The sequence below is a fragment of the Pleurodeles waltl genome, chromosome 4_1, assembly GCF_031143425.1.
Source record: "Pleurodeles waltl isolate 20211129_DDA chromosome 4_1, aPleWal1.hap1.20221129, whole genome shotgun sequence".
Classification (NCBI taxonomy): domain Eukaryota; kingdom Metazoa; phylum Chordata; class Amphibia; order Caudata; family Salamandridae; genus Pleurodeles; species Pleurodeles waltl.
In genome coordinates, this window is record NC_090442.1 from 164,459,360 (window position 1) to 164,480,578 (window position 21,219).

Below are 21,219 nucleotides of genomic sequence, written 5' to 3' on the forward strand. Positions count from 1 at the left end.
TGTGCACACGTATAGCAGCCAGCTACGGAAAAAACAACAATTAGCAAAGCCAGTAGATGTCAAAGCCTAGACCTATTGTCTTTGCCATTTCTTATTTTTTTCTTTACCAAGTAAGTACTTTGCATAACTCCAGTAAGTAGGGACTCACATCACGGTAGACAACACTACCACAATTGGTTCAAGAGTTTCCTTACGCAAAGACTAAGGTATTACGTAGCTATGAGAACTGAGCATCATTTAGGGGCTTTCAGTGATGCTTTTTCAAAGAGGTTATAAGGATTGGTTAGGCATAGAGGATTCGTTCTCTCCCAGACCCCTAGAGGAGCTGACCCACAGAAAGGTGAGTGGTTGTTTTGGGTCTAGACACTCAACTTTCTCTCTCAACTGGCTTTCGCTGCCCACTTCCCACACCTCCCTTCCACCCATGCAGAAGTCAAGTATTGACTGAACAGAATTTAAGAACTCTGTTCTAAAACCGATGGTTCTAAGCCCCTACATAGCCATACCCATGTAGGGGTTTAGAGACTCAATTTTTTCTGTAAATCCTAAAGGTGACCCATCCGTAGCAGAGTCAAAGGTCACAGAGTTGAATATGCATAGCTACTCAAGTCTTTTCCAATTACTGAGTGGATGGTCCTCTTGAGAGAGGCTAAACCATGAAAGTGCTAACATTTAAATGCCCCACCCAAAGTCTTTCCTCCAGAGATGTCAGGTCAGTGGTGCCCTTGAGATAGGAGGAAATCACTCATTTATCCTTAAAAATGGGGTGTTCCATGCACGTCTTCCATTTCTGCACCTGGTTGATTCAGATTTAAGTTTACCAGTGCAGCTAAGTGTGAGTTGGCACTGCAATGCTATTTATTTATTGATTTATTGTGTTATATAACAGGGGCTCCTCTGTGCAGTCATATAAATTAATTGTCAATATACTGAAGCCATATTTTGCTGTACGATGTCTTATTCTTGCTATTAGAAAATCCTCACAAGGCAAGATCTTTGTGGGTACAGAGAGGACTCCAGTAATGCCATACCTGCTCATGTGAGAAAGGATGCTTTATTAGATAGCAAACTATTCTCACAATGTTTACATCCTTCAGTTATGCAGAACAATCAATCATGGTTCAGACCAACACACTAATAGTAACAACTATTCCTTCTCCTTACCCACCCCAACATTTCTGGCCCCCTTTCCTTATCAACAAGATAACTTTTTAACCAACCTTATGTGTTCTTGACCCCTTATACGCTCTGTAGGAAATGGATTCTCCTCATTTTAATCCCTCTGGATTTTTTTCTTTTTGGCTACCCGGTTTTAGTCTCATTCACAGTAAATTCTGTGGAAATGGATGGAGAGTGATAACTGCCTTGTCAACTTTTTAAGATAAGGCCACTTCTGCACAGCAAGGATAAGAGGCTCTGGCCTGGTTAAACGTAAATACTTGAGAACACATATGGGCATGCTGAGCGTGGGAGACTACCGTCAAGCTTAGCCCAGTGTCTGCCTAGAGGTAGCCCGTTGTAGAAGGGTTCCTTCAGAAATTGCTGCTAACCTGGTGTAATCCTTATAAGGTAAGTGAGCATTCATAGTGTGCATCTGTAGTGCTGTGTGCTCACTGCATTATACCTTATGAGCAAAATCTGGACCACTTCCCAGTCTCAGCATATTTAGGCTTAAAGATAATAGTTGTGTATGAATTTTAGGGTAAACATGTACACAGAGTGCAGATCCGCTGCCACTTTTGTGATAATGTACTCCTTATGACACTTTGACAATTATCATATTTCCTATAATCAGAATCTAGGCCCTTGTCCCCTTTACTGGGCCCAGTCAATTATTCCACTGGCCAGCAGGAGAATCAAAGGCGTTCTCACACACTGGGTCCATTAACAGTTCTTGGCTCAGTTCCTGGGAAAGGAAGGAAATCTACATATGTTAATTAACTGTTCATGCTGCACCTAGAATGGATAGAAACAAAGGAAGAAGGCGAGACCTCTGGACCAAACATAGGTGCCCCTTTGAAGTTGGGGACAGAGCTGAGGCTCCCAAGGAAGGTCTTTTCATGGACATTTGAAGACTCCACCTTTAAATGTTGCAGAATGCTGTGCAGCAGACATGGGGCAGAGGTGAAGTGATGATATGGCACCCTAGGATTGGGCAGAGGAACATACCTTCCAGAACTTTCCACTTCAATTAACAAAAACCTCACAAGGGAGAGACACTTGAGAAGACACTGTACCTGGGGCTGCAACACTGCATTAATGCCCATCTGGAAGCAAGAAGACCCCTGAACCTCTGCAAGGATGTACTGTAGGACTCAGAAATTTCAGCTGACACTCAGGACTAAGATGGGTTTCTCCAAGGCCAGTAGTGCTGGCCATTGACCTCCCTGCTGAAACACAGGTGCCCTGCAAGACCGACAAAGTCATGGGACCTGGGGAGTGTAGCAAAGAGGGTGTTCTGCTTGCTGGCCGTGAAAAGCACCTCCCAAGCAGGAGACAAAATCAGGAGCCCAAGCAGAGTACAAGTCTGGTGAAGGCAGTCTTAATAATAAGACTCCCCAATGAAAATCCAAACTTGAGGCCTGGAGGCCTGATGAGAATGTTCCTGGTGGCAAAAGCTGACCACCAGGAGCAAAGCACCAGCAAAATTAAGGACATTGGCCTTTTCGGGCAGGAGAAACCAAGAAAAAAAGCCTTATTCCCAAGAGAATTGGATGAGAAATAGAGTGCTTAGTGCTCTGTGGTAAATTCTTTAAATCCTCCAACCCGCAGGATTCGGTACATCCTCATTTTATTGAGTACAATGGGGCAGGAACCTGTGAGGGGCTGTCTCCCCATGACCACTTATGTCCCCGAGGACCCCATCCCAGGGGGTTTGATGTGCATGAAAATTGTCCTGGGGACCCCATCTTCCTGGAACAGAGTCCAAAGAAGATAAGGGCCACCATGATTCTGACCAGGGGTATATGGTCTAATACCAAAGGCATGTTATGCTCGGGTGGGAATCGGGCACCCATACCTAAAAATGTAAAACACAGTGTAAGGCAACATTCTTTGAAAACTAAAAAATTGTACTGCGACACAAAACTGCTAATTAAAAATTACATGCTGTGCGGCTGCGGATTACCTCATAAGTCACCAGTGTTTTCTAAAGTATTCTGGGGACTGTCAGGTGTGCAGCAACCCTCACTTAACCCCCCACGAGAGCTGTGTTACATGACACTCTAGGATCCTCAGTGGATTATATTCATGATCATGGGAGAGGTTTTTCATGGTTTAACGCACTCGTGGAGCTTGTGCTTATTGCAAAAAGTCTGTGGAGTGTGGCCTAGTTGTCACCCTACCAGACCAGATGGCACTGCTGTATTTACCAAAGCACTAGAAGTGGGAGTTACATAAAAAAAGGAGTGCAGTAAGGTAACTAATCACTATGAACTCTAAATAGGGGTTCAGCTCTGTGAGAGGGAGAAATGTGAGACTTGTTGTGGCTCTCTGGAGATAGTGAAAAGTGTGACTTCAGTGTGGACTAGAAATGTAGTGGTAAATTACAGGAGTTTAACTTTTTACCTGTCTTGATATTGGAATGCCCTGGAACAGGCAGGCCATATAGCAGGTCAGGGTGTATAGTGAAGAGGATACATTTTGAGACAGGATCTGGGTCCAACTTTAGAAAGAGTCTTTGCCACTTAAATCCAGGAGAGCTTCTCCTTCACCTGCTTCTTCTTGTCCTCCCATTGTTGTAGGTCCCCTGAAGTGCGTACTTCCACCACCAATGCATTGACAGGGCCTGTCACCTCCTGTCACGTGGCCGCCGTCTCCTCATAATTTAGGGTGCATGGAGGCACACAAGCATTTCCTGTAATGGTCAACAATAAAATAAAAAAAAGGTCTGTCACCTCACTAGTAAAGTTTCCCTTCCTCTTGAGTGGGGCTGGCTGCATTCTACAGGTCGGGGCAATACTAAAGTGTCCTGAAAGTCATATAGTCCAAAGGGAAGAGGGCAGGTTGCAGGGTGCATTTATATGCTTTCTAGATTCATCTAACCTAGATGTGTGTGATTAGGATCAGGTAAACTCTGTTTACCTCTACTTCTCCATTATGAGTTTTCTGCAGAGTAGATCTCTCCGCCTACAGATGTAGACCTGAAATCCTGATTGAAAGCTACCACTAGCTACTTCAAGGTCAACATTTATTTTGTAAAAGTCTCTGTTGTAAAAGCCCTCGAGTAATGTGGTGCAGACTCATACTCCTGGATGGACATTTCCATCCAGAATTGATGAGTACCATATGAGAGGGGGTCCCCGCCCAGGGGTAAGAGGAAATCAATGCGTGCAGAGATCTCTGCATGTAGATTTGCCTCTCTAAATCAAGCACATTGTGTGGAGAAGTCCAAAATAGTAAATCTCGCACAAAGGGTGGAAAGTGAGCATTACAAGGCATGATTTGTTTTGGTTGGAGTAATTTCCCTTCTAACAGAGATCTCAAGTCACATCCCCAATATACATGAAAGGAGCCCTCTCATACTGTCGCCAGGTAAATTCTGGTGCCTCTCTAAGGCAGCTGCAGTGTGTAGCATTCTCTGACCTAGCGCCTTGAGACCCGCACGGGTGAGTAGCGTGCTTTATAAATGTTAATGATTTGATTTGACCTGACCCAGCACTACCGAGAAACAAAATTATGTATTTGTTTCTTTTTCAGTCAGAGCCTTCAAGGCCCCTTTACCAGAGAGGGGCCGGCGCCCTAGAGAATCCCAAAAAGAAATGAATCCCTCCTCCGATGAATCGTTACTCTGAAGGAAACGTTTTAAACTAATTTTATAAATAACAAAGTGAATGAATGCAATAGTTAGTCAGTTATTGGTCCTTACCTTGTGCTACTATTTTGAAAGTGTATTTTCCTGAAAACAAACTGTACAGTAACTTCACATCAGTTGTAGGTCTGTATTTGTTAAGTCTACTTTTAGGACGTCTCACTATCTTGAAACTTTTATTGTGTTACATATTTTTGCTTGGCACGGGTTCATCAATTTCCTGGACTCTTTGCTCTGTACCAAGTAGCTGGATTTAGACTGCCATTAGCGGATTGTGGGATTTCTCAATGGAAGGGGCTCTGAGTGTCAGATATTAAGACCTTCGCCTTTGCCAGTTTAACTTAGATTGTTAGGATTGTGAGTAGTGGACAGTCCCAAAAGAAAGTGTGTGTGTGTGATTCTGTGAGAATGCATGTGTATGTCAAGGTGCATATCAGTGTGTGAGAAATATCAGGATAACTGTGGATAGTGAGTGATCTCCCTGAACGTTTTGGCCTAGCCTGTGATTTATCAGACAAGCACAACTACCAGTTAAAACAAAGAAACAGAAATAGTAGCACTTAACTTCTTCATCTGAAACAGTAGAAGAAGTTCTGCCTCCAGAAAGTCATTTTTTGGCAATGTTTTCCACATTAAGTTACCTGTTCTAGTTTAGCGTTAGAATTAGGATGCACAACAAATAGCGCAGGAGCGCACTGTGTCTTTCTTGGACTTGTAGTGTCAGATACGGTATGTTACTATTACAACTCATCCTTTACCACAACATACAGTTACCACACAGTTTTTACAATGCATGCATTTACTATGAATTAAGTAAGTATCTAGGAATAAGACAAGGTGCTGGGACTGGTACGGGTCATGGTGGGACTTTTTTTTTAGATTTAAGGATGGGTTTAGGTAAAGGAAGGTATGGGGTTTTTAGGGTTCACGGGTGGGTAGGAGTAAAGGGAGTTAATGTTTTTTAAGGTTGGGTTCGGGTGTGGGTAAAGGTAAAGAGAGATAAGGGTTTTTTTGTAGTTTGGGGTGGATAAAGGTAAAGAGGTAAGGGGTTTCTTAGACTGCAGGGGTTGCTACAGGTAAAGTTGGTGAAGAGTTTAAAAAAAAAAATTATTTTGAAGACCACCCCCCTAAAAAAAGGAAGGCTTTGTCCCCCCAAAATATACAAATATGGGTGCATTTTATATATATATATATATATATGTGTGTGTGTGTGTGAGTGTGACATTTTTCTTTTAATTCAAGGAAAGCTAGGACACCTCCAAAATGCTGTAAGTTCATGTAAAAGTTTATTTGGAAGAAATGAATCTCCCCTCCAACGCGTTTCGGCCGTGATCAAGGCTAAATGCATCACAGAAACTCCCACTGATGCCATGTGCATGCAGGTGGCAGATGTGAAGCACTCAACAGGGTGGTGAGTCAAAGTGGAGGTACTATGAGGGGGCCCCACCATTCCTTGCAGGAGACACTCTAGTGTTCACTAAGCCTTTTTCCCTTCTAGGATAAAAAGGAGATCAGGGGCCCCTCAGATTTGCTCGGGATGTGGGAGAAGGGCTTTCTCCACTGGATAAAATGTCTCCTCTGAGAGAAAAGGGTGTGTTTTTGCACAGTGGGCTCCTGTTCATAAGTCTGTGCTATGTTACGTAGAATTACACAGAGTCTGAATATTAGTCCAGGCAATGTGTCACAAAACATTCCCCAAAATACTCCTGGTTACCTGCACCTGGCGTAGCTTTTCCAGTGCGTTTCTGGGAATTTGTGCGAGTGCAAACACAAATCATGCACCGAGTAAAAGCTCAGCCAGTGCTTTTTTTCCCTTTTCTCTCATTTATTTTCGCCATTACCTTTCCCAGGCTGCCTTCTCAGAGCTCATCCCCCCTATCTTTGGAGCCACCCATTAAAATTGGATATAAAAATAGCCAGCGTTTCCTAGAAACAACCTCTCCACCATGGCCCTGTAATCTTAAGGAGCCGACAGGTTGCTCGTTCCCCGGGTGCACCACTCGCCTTTCCAAGTAAAGCGCCACTGTGGGGCGAAGGCCCGGCCTGGTTTCATTTCTTTGTTGCTGTATTTAAGGTGCCCGGGTGGCGGCGGCGCGGCCTCGGCAGAGATTAATTACCGAGGCTGAATCGTGATTTTCTCCTCAGAGGATAGGCGCGCGCCGAGCCCGTCGCTCCCACCGAGCAGCGCGCGCCGCTCTGCGCTAATTAATCCTTGGCGGCGGCGGCGGCCTGCTCGCTAGTGCTAAACGAGTGTTCAAACGAAGAAAACAGTGAACGCGGGAACATGCAGGTGGCAATCACCAGGATAGAGCACAATCCCGCAATTGCGATTTTGGCAAAAATAACAGAAATTCAGTATATGAAGATTTTGACCGAATTCCAGCAGTTTTTCAAGCAACACCTGCTTAGGACTTATTTGTATCAATGTGAAACTCATGTCCCGAAAAAATGCACTTTTGTAAGTGAGGTTGTCAGCAATCAGCGCCATTATACCGTGCTGTGAAATCTTCAGCCCCAACATCACTCAGCAGTATTTATTTATCCCATTGGTGGAAATTCTTCAGCGTCTATCTCCATAAATCACGATAGCACCAGTAATTCTCATCAGAACTGTACATTAATAACTTCAATGCGCCTTAGGTCTAAGTCCAGAATCACCCCGTGGCCATTAATGAGGGACTGGGGCACGTTAATCACATCACCAAACAATCCTCAGCAGTAATTTCCCTCCAATCAGTGTCACGCCCTAAACAACTCATCAGTTGCTTCTGAGAGGTAATTACCTGGTATTATGCAGCAGTCACTAGACAGTGTATAATAATTAGCCAATGTGCCAGTGTGTGCAGTAATGAACCTATTTATTAGTCGATATTCTTCGAGGAGCCTGTCAGCAGCCGGTGCTTTGCACGGTTGTCATCCCCAGCAGCTAGTTCTGAGCAGGCATCATAGAGGATTATTAAGCAGTCTAGGCCATCAGACAGTTGTGCACACTGTTCATCACATATTGAGCTTTGATTGGTCAATATAATGCACCAATCATAGGACACTGATCATTCATCCCCATTATCGTGAAAAATCAGCCATTTCGCCCAGCATTCTTTGGTAGTCACTCACTAAACCAGGGTAGGTAACACAAGGCTATTGTTGTGTATTGATGCACCCCATTGTACAGTTTTTGCCATAATCACTTGGTGCACTGCACCTCGTATTGTACAATAGCCCATCAGCCTTGTGCAGTAATCACAAGAAATTAAAGCAGTCAGGGGCGTAGCTTCGGGGGCTGGTGGTGTTGGGGTGTTAGACCCCCCAATAAATGTATTTTGTGATAAATAGTTGGTTGCAGGTGCTTTCAGTCGCGTATGGTGAAGTGTCTGTCGGTTTTCACCAGGACTTTTTACATACACAGACAACAACGCACACACTCTGTCCTTTCTGTTTGTAAAGACTTCAAAAAAGTTGGTTATTTCACAAAATAATGCGCTTTCTCTCAGCACACCTACCAATCCGCATTCCTCTCCATTGCCACTTCTCCCTTATGCCCCCTCATGCACCACGCTTGCTGTATAATGAATTTTAAAATTACGTGCCAGCGTAATTGTTGGGGAATCTGTAGCTCACACCCCCAATCGTATTGACCAACAAATGCCCCTGAAAGCAGTAATCAACCTCACCAAGTAGGATAGTGCAATACATAATGACCTGATAGTGCAGAATATAATGGAGTATTGTGCATTAGCCACCTACTATTTGTATCTACCAGCCCCACCTTCTTGTATTGTGTTGTAAACAGCAGCCACTGGATGGGTGCATTAATCTACAAGTGTTTTGGAGTATTCCCCAAATTTGTGTAATTTACTGCTAGTTATTACATAGCAAAGTCTTAAAGTCTTTCCGGTAGGAGAGGTGGAAGTCAACAAGATGGAGGTGAAGAGGGAGAGAGTTTTAGGTCGTTGCAACAAGAAGAGTGGCCACCCATGCGGGCATGACGAATTCTAGCGATGGAGAGTAGTCTGAAAGAGAAGGAATGAAGAGTCCTATAGACTCTATAGAGAAAGAATTTCTTTGAAGATAGCAGAGAGCTTGGTGGTAGGTGCGATGAGCAATACATAAGGATTTAAAAATGACGTATCCAGGACCATGGAGCCAGAGGAGAGAAGACATGTAAAAGGATGGATGGGCATACTTAGAAAGATTGAACACTCAGCAAACAGCTCCATGATGTTTATGTGGAAACAAGTTGAGAGCACAGACAGGAAGAACTGCATAGAGATAATTGCAGGAATCAACTTTTGAAAGAAAGATGGTCCGAACAGCCATCTTACTTGAGAATGAGACAAAGGTTGAAAAAGCAGGAGAAAGAGATTTTACTAATCTCGGTTGACAGAAGGAGGATTTGATGAAACTAGAAGCTCAGGGTGCAGACTTCTCAGGATCTGAGGTGGACCTAGCTCATCCAGCAATAAAAGGGAGAGGAAGCAGAAGGGTAATGACTAATGATTAGGATTTTGGTTTTATCTGTGTTGATCTTTCATGGTTTCTGGTTTGTCAGAGAAAACAGCAGTAAGGCATCTCTGAATGTTGGCATGACTTGGTGATGATTCATTCAACTGAAGAAAGATCAGGGTATCGTCTACATATGTCATACACAACACCCTGTGAAGAACATAACACAAGACAGAGGTGAGGTGTGTGTGCTAAAGAGAGTAGAAACGAGTGAGGATCCTTGCAGAATGTCCAATGTGATCTTGGGAGAATAGATCTGTAAGGAGGTATTTGGACAACGGGAAACTGGTCTTTAGGATAAGTTCTAATCCATACCAAATCACCATCTCTGATACTGAGATGGAAAAGTCAGGGCAGTAGAATTTGATGGTCCACCTTATCGAATGCCTAAGACAGGTCTATTAAGACCAAGGCAGCGGAGCATTATTGGTCTTCCAACAATCATAGATCATCCAATACGTAGGAGCCAAAAGCTTGATTGGAAATAGTCAATGAAATGATGAGAGTCCAGAAAAGAAGAAAGCAGCAAATTGATTTTATTCTCAAAAATTTTGATTGAGTGGGAGCAAAGAAATAGGTCAATAGTCACTCATGACTGGGAGTAGCCTAGACTTTTTAAAGTAGTGAAACTACAAGAACTCCAACAGGAGGAAATGGGCTCTGAGGTAGAAGTTGCACAGGTCATTTGGAATAGGTGTAAATAGTTCCAGAGCCAGATGAAAAAATATGGGCTGGACAATAGTCAAGAAGTGAGCCAGATTTAATGGCTCTAAGATATAGCCTGGTCCATGTAAAGGGAGGGGAATTGTCGAAGTAATAGGGTAGGAGACCCTAACGTAGGTGACAGGGGATTGAACTGACCCAAATAGTAAGGAGGCAAAGAGTTTCAGATTTTAGCAACTTTCTTGCGACCAATATAGACAGAGAATTGTACAGCATCTGGGTGGACATTAGAAGAATCATGCATCATTCAAGGTTGACAATTTGTAAGTTTTTTCTAGAGGATTGAGAATAAAGAATTGTCCTTTCTGATAGTAGCAAAAATTTGAGTGAGTCATGCCTAACGTTCATGGACTGTTTGCACAAAAGCTTGCTGGCTTTCAAGTACTGGTTGAACCAGAGTGCTTAGGGAAGGTATTGATTGTTCTTAGGTTTAGATAATGGCACACTGTTAATAAGATTAGAAAAAAATTCCACATGGTAACACTTGACAAGTTGGAAGGAAGATGGGAGGAAAGCACACAGTTAGAAGGCGTCAAGGTAGATAATTTATTCCAAGCTTGTTTGAGGGAAAAATGTAAGGTGGATCATTTAGAATTAGCTAGAAGGAGCCAGGTAATCTGCACAGCGTAGTGCTACGACTGAAAAGGTGCAAAATATGTTTTTGTATGCACCCATTTCTGCAGGGCTCTCCTGTTTTCTGAACCTGTTTTTGTTGGCTTTTAGGGCTCTGCTCACTTTACCACTCTTACCCAGTGCTAACGCACTTCTGCTCACTCGTTTAAAGATGGTAGAAGTATCTTACACCCAATTGGTGCATTTAATTTACTTGTAAGTCCCTAGTAAAGTGATGGTACATGTACCCAGGACCTGTAAATCAAATGCCACTGGTGTGCCTGCAGCACTAATTGTGCCACCCACTTAGGCAACCTGTCAAGCATGTCGTAATCTGCCATTGCAGCATGTGTGTACAGCTTTAAACTGCCAGTTTGACCTTGCAAAATAAACCTTTTGCCAGACCTAAAACTTCCTTTTTTAAAAACATATGTCATCCTAAAATAAGCCCTAAACAGGCCATAGGGCAGAGTTTAGTGAATTTAAAAGTTGGACATGCACTTTTAAGTTGTATATATCCTGGTAGTAAAAAACTCTTTAATTTGTTTTTCACTACTGCAAGGCCTACCTGTTAAATAAGATAACATTTAGTTACATTATTACATTTAATTACTGCAAACATTCAATGGGAGCAAGTAGGAATGTTGAGATTGGTGTCTAAAGAATTGTAATTTAAATCCCTCTTTAATGGTAAAGTGGGATTGTAAGACACAGTTCTGAAATTCCACTTTTCGAAAGTTGGCATTTTCACAAAGGATTTGACACTAGTCTTTTGGGTCCCCAGACAAGCTGGGGGAAGAGCAAGGAGGCAGTAAATTGCAAACACCTCTGGGGGTGGGAACCTTGAGAACCTTCCCCTACTTCAAAGCTGACATCAACTATAAACATTGGACCGTCAGACCCAGCTCTTGAGTACACTTCTGGGCTACGGATACTACAGAAGGACTGCTGTGCTGCTCTGCTGCCAGAGGGGCTACTACCCTGCTGCCCTGCCACTCTGCTGCCCTGCTGACTGTTGCCTGGGCCTGTAACTAGACCTGCATAAGCCCTGCTGGCCTCTGCTGGAGTGAGTTCCTGAGCCAGAAGAGGTTCCACTCAGGTCCTGGACCCTTGGTGTGGCATAAGGTGAGCTCCCTCTCAAGAAAAGGTGAACTCTTGAAGTTTTGGGCTCTTCATGACTTTGAACAGGCCAGTTCACACCAAGGTCCTGCCATTGGTGATTCTCTCCCTGCCTCTTGCGGACCGTTCCACAGTGAAAATAACTTACTGCTCTAGACATTTGAAGGTATCGCTTTCAGTGGGACTAACCTGGACTCCGTATCTGGCACCCACTCCATCACAGCCAGCCTGAACTTGTGACTTTCACTCAGTCTCACATGACCTGATAGCCACAAGTGGCACTTTGTGTTTTTAGGCACTATACTTATCTGAAATCTTTCAAATTGCATATCTCCATTTCTATTGACTGTATTTTTGTCTTTTTGGTCTCAAATAATTTACTAAATTTTACTTTATGTTTCTGAATTGGGTTGGGGGTTTTCTTTTGTTGTATTTTCATTGTATTACTGTTTGAAGTGCTGCATAAATACTTGCCTCTAAATTAAGTTTGACTACTTTGTGCCAAGCTGCCAGAGGATTGAGCACAGGTTAATTTGGGGTTTGCTTGTGTTTCACCCTGACAAGAATTGTGGATGCTGCTTGAGTAGGCTCAACCAGTACCCCAATTTCCAGAAGATGGGCTACAGGAAACCTCATCAAAGACAGAAAACACAATGTCTAAAGTATGACCTGCCTGTTTGTTGGCCCAAGAGAGTCTGAGTAAGTCTTAGAGGAGCACAAATTAGAAGTAGCGGTGCGGTGTCAGAAGGGCGCATAGTTTGTTCCTACACCATTACTTAGTAAATGATGCTTAATGACAAGAGGACAAAGGAGAGTGAGGAAGCTGAGAATGGTAAGTATACAGTGAACCAGATGACATAACAATGGCATGCATACAATTCCCCTGAGTATCATAGGGCCTGATGTAATCAAACATGTTTGAGTTTGCAAAGCCTGCTATTCACAAAATCGAAGGGTTTACCACAGCTGAATGGCTTTTTAATAGGTACTAAACCCATTTTGAGATTTGATAAAGCCTTTCTGATTCGCTAAATGGACTTACAGATTCAAACCAAATCACAAATAGTAGAAGGTTTAAAAGGAGTACGCCCTCGTGTTTGAGTTTGCAGGGATATGCATCAAAGTAGGTGGTAACCCATTCACAAAGCAGAGGTGGTACCCATTGGACAGCTCCCTGCCAGGTGGACTTGGAGACAGTAGGCAGCTGTCTAATGGACCACTCCTGCTGATGTGTTTCCAAATGCTAAACATTTTATTTTTTAAATCTGTACCGGCTCCTTTCAGGAACACAGGCTTTCCCATTTGCTAATGCAAACAAAGGGATGTCGGTTTACTGTTCCTTGGTGTCCACCATATCTATATTGTTATCCAACCGCAGGTGGTCTCAAGTCACAACCTGCCTACTTATTATTCATTAGGCAGGTCATTCTGCAATCCCTTATGAATGGAGATTTTCCTGTTTGACCTATTAGAAAATAGATCGAGCTGCAAAATTGGAGACAGGTCACAAAACGTTGGTGCAGAAATTGCATCAGCTATTTAGAACCTGTGTCTTTGTACTTCAAGCTTTAATGTAAATTTACACAGTGATGTGTTCTCACCGATTTGTATTTTAGTTCTTTTTTAAGGATGTTACCTTAAAAATATCCATTTGACTGAGAGGAGTCTCTTAAACAAGAAGCATAGATTCCCCTCTTTTAAACACTCTCGAGAAGATTACTCTCAAATGTAGATAACTGAGCCTTTAAGACACAACAGGACTTCTCAAGTTCTCCCCAGCAACTTTCACCAACTGCTTCAAGAGAACCACTTTCTCAGTAAAAAAAATATGCTACAATTTGCAATAGTCCAGCTACTACATACAAATCAAAACAAGAGAAAAGCCAATACAGTGGCACCTCCAGTTTATGTTATGTTATGTTATATTAGGCTATGTTGTGTCATGGTATGTTATTTGTTATGTTACGTTATGTTATTGTACCTTCTGAACATTTGTACAGCTCAAACTCTTTCCTTGGAAAGATCGTGTGGTCCTTTCAGTAGTCTGGTGATGTCCCAACTGGTTTTGAGGCTAGTGGTCCAGTTTGTGCTGATCTGTTTTGGCTTCTATTCTAGTTTTTTTCTTGATTACGTGACTATGACATTTATTCAGCTACTGATGATGGTTTTTGTTCTAAGGGTTAATACGTGATAGAAAGAGATTTGCCATTGCTTCCTCTATTGATGAATTACATGTTTATGACACACCAGCTCAGTAGGGTAACACGGAGCATGACGTTTTTTGTTGAGCTGATAGATGCTAAAGGGACAAGTTCAGAAATGTTGGAAGCAATAATCCCATTAAATCAATAAACCAAATCACCATGTTTTCAGAGAACTTATCAAACGACGAGGAAGGAGGAGATGGGTCATGCAATAGATTAAGAAGAAAGAAGAAGAAACAGTGGCGGCCGACGCAATGTAAAAGTAATGGAGTGCGTGAAGGGGTGGAAGGGTGCAGGGGGGAGGCCATGGGGGTGGGAGCGCACAGGGGGGGGGGGGGGGCACAGTGGAGGTTTGATAATAATAAAAAATTAAAACTTACCTGGTGCGGCCGGCCACCTTGCGCTCCTCATCCTGTGCCATCCCAGCCCTGCTCTCATGCTATTACCAAGCATGAGAGCAGTGTGGGGATTGGCCTGAGCGGGCTCGTTTACATCTCGCTCAGACATAGGAAGTCTGTGCTGTTACTCCAACCCAGCTGTCAAATACAGCGAGGTTGGTGAAATCTAAATGCACATGTTTGTTTTCGCCGGCCTGAGACGTTCGGCTAAACTGACATGCACGCTTAAGTGCACTCACTGCTCCTCCACCCTCCCATGGTCCAGCCCCACCCCTCCCTGCACACGCTGGCTCAACCAGCAGCTAAAAAATAAAACAATATCAAAATAATGTTTTATTTTTCAACTAGTGGCTCTGAGCCAGTGGGGAGACGGTCCTCCGCCATTGTGGAGGAGCCACGGCTGACAAGAAATGGTAAAACAACATGTTGAGACAAGGAAACAGCACTGGTCCTTGCAATAGGTTAACATGCAAAGGATAAGAAATGGCAAAACAACATGCTCAGACAAAGAAACATAAATGACCGGTTTTAATGCCCTAAGATCAGGATATTGCCTTTGGAATGAGTAGGCAAAGTAGTTTGCTGGGACAAAATATGAAGTGCAAGAAAATGAGATAGTTGCCGGGCCATGCCAGCCTCTGCTTAACCCAATGATGTTTGAAATTGCCTAAAAAGATATTACGTGGATGATTTATTAAGACAAAGCAGTGACTTCACAAAACCTGTTAAAAAACAACAACACCATTCCCAGGAGGGTAATATACCAAGTGTGACAAGCAATTAAGCAGGGGGAAAAGGAAACAGTGACTACAAAGAAGAATACGAGTAGAAATTATATTACCAAAATCTTTAAAAAGTGTAGCACTTCGTCAGCAGTCTTATAACCAAGATAGACGAGGAGAATAAAAACATGGCGAATTGGAGTCGAATATGGGAACCAGAACATCACCAACAGGCACTGAAACAAACCTCATGGATGAAAAAAATATAAATCGCGCAAACAGAAATAAATAATGAAGATCAGAAACATTAGCAATTACAGAACAAGCATTACGCAGCAACGAAATTCTAGAGCCACTAAAAATAGTTAATATAATCCTATTAGTAGAAACAAGCATTTGTAATGCAATGGGTCTCGCATTTGCTCAAGTTAGAGCTATTAGCGTTGTAAATTCCTAACTGGACTTTTCTTGTCACATAAATTGAAAATGAAAAGTAAAACAGTTGACATAAGGAAGCCGATTCAAAGCGGCGTGGCAGCCATGGGCATGAGCGCGAAGGAGAGACACAAAAGGAAAAAGAAGTTTGCTCGCAGTCAAACGTATCGGCATTCGTGCAATTATTCACGTAACAGAGGCAGTCTGCAAGGTGGTAACAAAACCGCCCCAAGGAGGTACAAATGTAAAGCATTAACAATGATGACACAGGATTTTTGAAAGGTAAGCCGACGAGCGAGTGAAAGTGATGGGTGTGTGGTGGGCGTGGTTAAAAGCCCACAATGCCTACAGGAGGTCAAAGCACTTTCACTTGATCTTAAAAGGAGTGTCGCTCGTTGGATTTCGATGGAACCATCAGATAACTGGGGGCGGGGGAGAAGAGGCAGACATATTATTGGGCAGGTTGTATTGCAGTGCAGTGTTTGCACAGAGTGATGAAACCCTACACAAAACAATGAATCTGCTGGTCAGGGCATACAAAATCGTGCCACATTAATATCCATGAGGTCAGATTCCTAGTGACCAGTTGGGAATATGAAGACGGGGGGCTACAAGGGTCAGCAGTCCTCTATCTTTCCATTGCATTTGGAAAGGGCCATCATTGCCAGATACAAGGCTACAGTGCCAAAATAAAGTAGCTCTATTCCACTGGATGCAGAAAATGTCAGAATGAAACAAAGTAGAGATTTTGAGTTTGACATTGGAAGGGTCTCAATCTGCAAGGCTTCTTTTCAAAAAGGCCCACAAACCATGTCACTCTCCATATACTTCATAAAACGAAAGAAACGTGGAAAGATTTTCAACACAAACCTGTTGTTCCGACCACACACCAACAATCAAAGGTACGAGCCTGCAACTTAAATACTAAGGGGCATATTTACAAGCCCCTTGCGCAGAACTTTGCATCACTTGTTGTGACACACCCACAGTGCATAGTGCAGACTCATATCTACAAGGCCATGTAAAGGCACTTTGTGTGGCGTTTCATGGCCTTGTAGATACAGTGCAAGGCAATGCAGCGCAAGTCGCTGCGTTGCCTTACACTGCATCAGGGAGACGTACCATGGATGTTGCAGGGTGGTCCCATGCAAAACCCATGGGTTTTGATGCATTCCCAGATTTACAACAATATGTAAACCTAAGAATGCGTCAAAACTGTACGCCTTCCCAGGGTAGGTGCAACAAGGAGAAATATCTTTATTTCTCCTCATTGTTTCCTCTTTCTAGTGTGCTGCATTCTGCAGCACACATAAAATGAGGAAATGCCTCTCTGGATTGTTTTTGTGCAGGAAGGTGTCCCTTCCTGCACAAAACATTCTTGCTGACAACGCAGACATGCTTGCACCTGCATTGGGTCTAGGCAGCAATTTGTGCACCAGCGCAGGGGGAGAGGACAGAAATGCACCATAGAAATGCACCATATCTTGTACATACAGTACATTTCTGCCCTTTCCGTGTGTCGCAGGACAGTGCAGCAAGGTCACCTGCTGCACTGCCCTGCACCACGGGGCTTGTAAATATGCCCCTTTAACGTTTGGAAACTAACCACCAAGTGGAGTTGACAAGATCCTTAGTTACAGGCTATCTGGACCTTTGCAATAAGAACTACACTGGTCTTCTAACAAGCTCAATGATAGACTCCAAAGGTTACTAAACAACTGAGTATAATTATTCCTAGCCTACATTTGCGGAGTCATGCTCTGTCTTCTGACGGGGGAGAGAGACTGCAAACTGATCAAACCAGATGCTTAAAAACTGCAGGAAGACCATGAGGAACGGGAGCTCACAAGATGAAAATCCCACCCGCCGGTGCGTAAAACAATGGCACAGGGCTTAAAAGCACCGTGACATGTGCTCATCCTATCACTGATGAAGTGTGGGAGAAGATAGCATCCCTACTCTAGGGTAAGGTCAGCCCATCACACTCCAAGATCCTAAAGTCGCGTTTTCACATTCTTTCCTAAAAGAAGCATCCATTTTACCTTTACTTTGAATCTTGTAGCAAGCGCATCGAATCCTCACTGCCATATGTTATTGTCCGGTTTTGAACTTCCCATTTTCTAGGATGGCAAGTAAAGAATTCAGGGGCAGATTTACTAGCGCCCCTTAGCACCACCGTAGCGTAATTTATTTTACACTAAGGCTGCACTAAGTAGGTAATTCCCATCGCCATATTTACAAAGTGGCGCAATGCATGCATTGGTCCACTTTGCAATCCCATGTGCCACATTATAACTGCGCCAGGCATAATATATGAAAGGGAAGCGTTTCCCCTGCATGGTGGCCCTAAAAAAAAGCGCAGTGAAATTTACAAGATTTCACTGCACCATTTTTTCCGTCATTATTATCGTCTGCCCAAGGCGGGCGTGAAAGTGGCACTCCTGTTTTGGCCTATGGGCCTCCATGCGCTTTGCTGCACTAGCGCCAACATTTCTGTCGCTATTGCAGCAAAGCAGCGCAATAGCGTAAAAAAATGTTGATGCTGTTGTGGTAACGACCGCCATGGTGCGCCGAAATGTAAATATGGTGCAAATATGGTGTCGTTCGAGGGTGAAGGGGACGCAAGAAAAGTGGTGCATATTGCAAATATGCCCCTTAGTTTTAGAATTTTTCTAACCACTTCCAAGGAGGAACACGACCGCCCCCCGAGATCAAATTCCTTGCCATGGCGTGGAAGATCTAAGCCACAGCAACGTTAGATGAACCCGGCCCCTCTCATGTCATGCTCAACATGTGGGACCGCAATGCCCCCTCGGCTCTGTCACCACATACATGTCATCATGATGCAGTGGACATTATGGCCACTGTACGGTAAGATTTTCAAAACTGGTCTTTCAGACTCTTCCTTTCTGCAAGATCCATGACCCAGTATTTACCTTGCAATATCATTCTATTCTTACCTTTCTCAGCCACTGAGTTCAAGCTTTGGGAATTTTGCTTGCAGGCTTTCTGAACTGTTACAGTGCAAAGAACTGTTATTCTGACATGTAAAACCTATTTGAGTTGAGGAACCCACTTGAAGTTGGACACTGTTCATATTATTTATTTTATTTCAGATGTTAAGAAGGAATTAAAAAGATTAAGAAAGAAGCGAACAGATGAAAAATAGTGAAAATGTCCTTAGTATTAAAGGTTTTACTCTCATACTGCAGTTTTGTAGTAATCCTTCTTGGTCTTATAGGATTTGTAGTCTTTTTGTGGCCGTTGGATTAATAGGGTATTTCAGTGCAGTGAGATCACACAATTCGGGCAGCCCAGTGGCAGAGTTTGAGGCACCCTGTCTATTCCTGATGAGCCGGGTGCTTCCAAAAAACATGCACTTGATTAGTATGACATATGAAGCAATGCATCCACAGCCTTGGTCTGATTGACTAGAGGAGAGTCTGCAAGGCCAGGGGTTGGCCAGACAGGGCCCTTGTCCCTATTCCATTTGTCCTACCCCCCTTTTGTTACAATCTTGCCTAATGCAAACTTGCACAGAATAATGATGCATTAATTTTGCATTTTAGCTCAATAGAGCCGAGCAATGTGCAGTGTGGTGAATATTATCTTGAAGTGCAATAAAATAAAGTGTGGAATTTAAACCAGGAACCTACGCAAACTTTGAGAATGGCGAAATTTGCAAACTCTGCAAAACTTTAATGGTGTAAAACAAACTTTGTACATCCCTAGCTTAGTGCACTTGAAATAAGATAAGTGTTGGTGACACGTTGTGTGAGTTAGGGTGGTGCTAGAGAGAGCACACTAGTCTTCTCTCTATCTTCATTAACTTATTGACACCGACTATCTGGCATGTTGTGTTGGGGGAACAGGATGTTCCTGAAGAGATCCCAACTCTTCTTTCTATCTTCATTAAATTATTGACTCCAACTATCTGGTAGGTGGTAGCAGAGGAGAAGAATGCTACCAAAGGAAGCACGCTGCTCTTCCTATCTTTGTCAGGTTATCAGCACCAACCATCTAGCTCGCGGTGGTGGGTTGGCGGGATGCTAGTGGAGAGAGCACGCAACTCTTCCTTCCATCTTCATTAACTCAGCGACACTAACTATCTGCAATTCAATTATGGTCGTCACTCTGCTCTTGGTCTGGCCCCCTCCTCAACTCCCCTCGAGATTAATCCCTCTTTGTCTTCCTTCTATGCGGGTGCACCCAAATTGAAAAAATAATTGGTAAAATTGAAAGTGCACCAGAGCAGAAACCCCTCCTAAATCACTCTCCCAGCAACAGAGCTGTGATGGGCCTCTGTTCCTGGTATCTATCCTTGCTGTTAATTATTATGCAATTAGTTCTAGGGGCATATTTATGAGCAGGTTTGCATCATGTTTGCACTACGCTATGTATTAAATGCGTGACGTAAACCTTAAATGCGATTTATGAGGCCATTTTGCATGGCCTTGAGTGACTTCATAAATCTGGAGCAAGGCAACACAGCACAAATTGCTGTGTAGTCGTAGGCGTTCCATGGTATTGCATGGGTGTTGTCACACAATTCTCAGGATTTTGAGACATTCCCAGATTTACCAGGGGAGATTTACCCAGAGGAGCTGCTACATGGAGAAATATCTTTATTTCTCCTCGTTACTCCCTCTTTCTATGTGTGCTGCTTTCTCCAGCACACATGGAGGGATATGTCTCAGGGGACTGTTTTTGTGCAGGAAGGTGCTCCTTCCTGCACAAAACAATCCTGCATGCAATGCAGGCACATTTGCACCATGCTGCAAGGGTGCCTGCACTGGCATTAAGTCAAAAGGGCGCCAGCGCAGGTGATGCACAATATTGACCTAAATACGGCAAATTCCTGCCCTATTTACTGTCCCACAGTGCAGCGCAGGAAGATGACTTGCTGTGCTGCACTGTACTGCATGATAAATATGCTCCCTAATTCTTTAAACATGGAAACAGCAACAGACTTAAGATATGGACTTGTACAGAACTGGAAACTGTGGTTCCAAAATTCTGCCCACTAAGTCTCATCAGATAACGATTGCCCCTGATGCATTGAGTCCTCACCCCATACAACTCTGAATTCACTTTCTAAATGTCTGGCAAAGCAGAAGAAATGGACAACATAACAGGGTTTTGTGTGGGAAATGTCCACCCGTCTCTATCACTGACACGATTTATGATCATAGTCAAATCATCCTTGTCATCTTGTGCTTTGTAGAAAACACCCTCCCCTATAATTTCATATCCAGAGATATTTTACAAGGATGAACCAAGATGAAGAAAGATTCAAGCCGGAGGTTATAGTCTGCAGACACTGGGAGACTCCATGCAAAGCATGAATGGAGTCCCACGTGACCAATTGATATAAGTTATAAAACAAATAAAAAAGAAATAAAACAAGTCTATCTTGTGAGTAGCTTTTTTTTTTACACAGAATAAAATAATCTTTTGTGAACTCTTTAGAAACTATTTGGATAATTCTCAACCTTCTAACTAAGATCTCTTCATAAGATCAGTCAATATGCTCTCACTAAACAGAAATACTTGAGACTATTTAAACATGGCTGACCCACCATTACAAAAGAACACACACACTTTCAAGCCACTCTGACATGTGACATGTTACATGCATCTCCTGTGTCAATTGCAGCTCATTTATCAGACCAGAAAACGTCTCACAACAGCAA

At 43.2% G+C, this 21,219-nt stretch overlaps 1 protein-coding gene across 2 annotated transcripts in view; it reads left to right on the top strand.

Annotated features, from left to right (window-relative positions):
* CHRM2 (cholinergic receptor muscarinic 2) overlaps nucleotides 1-21,219 on the top strand; it is a 517,170-nt gene that overhangs the window by 379,270 nt on the left and 116,681 nt on the right. The gene's annotated exons all lie outside the window — the stretch shown is intronic.